Below are 2,293 nucleotides of genomic sequence, written 5' to 3' on the forward strand. Positions count from 1 at the left end.
CAAGGAAGTTCTCACAAGAAGGCATTATGAAATGTCCTATTCCTCAGAACTTAACTGTAAAATGTTCCCACCAGAGTCCAATGGGAGGTTTATGGGAGTAAAGGATAGAATTAGGTCTTGTATATTTTTAAAGGGTCATTCAAAAAGGCAAAGCCTAAATTTTTTACAGATGGCAGAATAAGGACTGATGCAGTTGGCCAAAAATGACCTTTTATATTTCCCAAAAGCAAATGTTTACTGAAAGAGGACTTTACTATATTACCAATGGGGGAAAAAAAAAAAGGTCCTGGATGCTTACACTGGACAACTCAGTACACATTCACTGCCAAATACATTTATAAAAATCAATAATAATATTTTCCATGGTACCTGTTTTCAACCTTCCCGCAAAATTTTGCCCTGTATTTGCTTTTTCTCAAACACAAATATGTTTCTGAGGAAAAACAACATTTCACATGAGAATAGGCTTGTGAAAGCACATGCATTTTAGGAACCTTACTGTTAGCTCCACATTCTCTACTCAACAATGACACACAGGCCAGGGTGCAGATAGCTGATTTTGCCAGGTCTTCTAGATAATGAATATAGAACTGATTTTAAGTTCTTCCAGAATGAAACTCCTTTTAAACTTCTTTTAAAACACACTTCCCTAGGGAAGAGGGAAAGAGGTTTCAGAAATTTCTATGCTCTTTTGGATGTTAAATAACTCTTCAAAAACAAAATTTTGATGAATTCAGTGGGAAAAGTTAGAAATATTAAAATTAATGAAACATGGACGGGAAAAATTAAAGGTGGTTTGTCGCAATATATATTGGGTTTGATAAGTTCAAAAAGTTTGGGGGGTAGGATGCTCCCATCAGCAGCACACATATACTAAAACTGGGACAATAGGAAGATTAGCATGGTCCCTGAACAAGGATGACATACAAATTGGAGCAGTATTCCATATTTTAAGAAGTTTTTTAAACATATGTAATAAAAATGGATTTAAGAATGTCCCTGGTACCCTACTTGAGAAGAGTCTTGTTGATTTTTGTTTTTTTTTTCTGGAAATGAATGGAATATCCATTCTGTGATGCAATTAGAGAAGTGTCTAGAAACACATGTAATAAAGATGGTTATGTAATGCTATATGGAAAAAAAGTGTTTAGAGGGATAGTTTGAACTGTGAACTCAAATTATGAGTAGTCTTAATCATCCCCACAACAGCCATAGTATGGAAATTTCTTCTTATTTATTAAGTGGGTTTTAAGTACTCTTTTAACATGTAGATTTTTAAGAACATTTTGTTCCATACCTAGTCTGCAGAAAAATCAGACACACCCCACTTTTCTTTCTCAGAATTAAATAAACACAGTTGATATTCAGACAACACTTAAAAATACCTTGTTTATACAGAATGACTTTGGTACCTAATCTAAGTTCCCCAAATGGCCACTCTCTATTAGGAATTGCAGAAGTCTATACCATTTTAAAACAATAAAAATAAATGGGTAGCTTAAAGTGTAAAATAGACCCCCACTTTTGAGAAAGGTTTAGCAGATTCTTATAAAGTTAAATATACCTCTATCCTTTGATCTAGCAATTCCACCCCTCTGTATTTACCAAAAAACTAAAAAAAAAAAAAAAGAACATATATCCACAAAAATATGTGCACCAGAATGCTCATAGAAGCTTTATTCATTAGTGGCAAAAACTGGAAACTCAAATTCCGTTAAGAGAAAAATGGACAAATTTTAGCACATTCATACAGCAGAACACTACACACCAATAAAAAAATATTGGTAGGCACAACAACATGAATAAGTCTAACAGACAATATGCGAGCAAAAGAAGCTGAATACAAGAGTAAACAACTCATTTATATGAAAGTTAATATTAGGCAAAACGAAATCAACAGTTTTAAAAATCAAAAAAGTGGTTGCCTCTAAATGAGGGAGAGGAATAACCAGGAAAAGGACATGAAGGTACTTGCTGGAATGATGGCAATGTAGGTTACATGGCTGGCTACATGCATTTGTCAAAAGTCACCAAATTGTACACTTAAAAATGTGTACGTCACTATATAGTAATTCTATCTCAAAAAACAATATATATCTTTTTTAAGATTTTTAATGTATATCATGTAAATAAAAGAAATGTGGCTTCGTTTATGTGTCTTCCTATATCGCGGTTTATGAACTTAAGTGGTTCCAACAACTCAGTGAACATATTTAATTCGGCAACTGTGCATCATTTTTCTAACTGGTCTATTTTCCAGAAGGCAAGAGCTTTTTTTTTTATTTAAATTGTT

The 2,293-nt window shown here is 33.1% G+C and overlaps 1 non-coding gene across 1 annotated transcript; it reads left to right on the forward strand.

The window, feature by feature from the left end:
- The first annotated feature begins 847 nt into the window (after positions 1–847).
- Positions 848–953, forward strand: LOC118525792 (U6 spliceosomal RNA). Its single transcript, XR_004912316.1, has one exon. It is a non-coding gene; the product is annotated as a U6 spliceosomal RNA (small nuclear RNA).
- Positions 954–2,293: the final 1,340 nt, after the last annotated feature.

The sequence above is a fragment of the Halichoerus grypus genome, chromosome 4, assembly GCF_964656455.1.
Source record: "Halichoerus grypus chromosome 4, mHalGry1.hap1.1, whole genome shotgun sequence".
In the NCBI taxonomy this organism is placed as follows: domain Eukaryota; kingdom Metazoa; phylum Chordata; class Mammalia; order Carnivora; family Phocidae; genus Halichoerus; species Halichoerus grypus.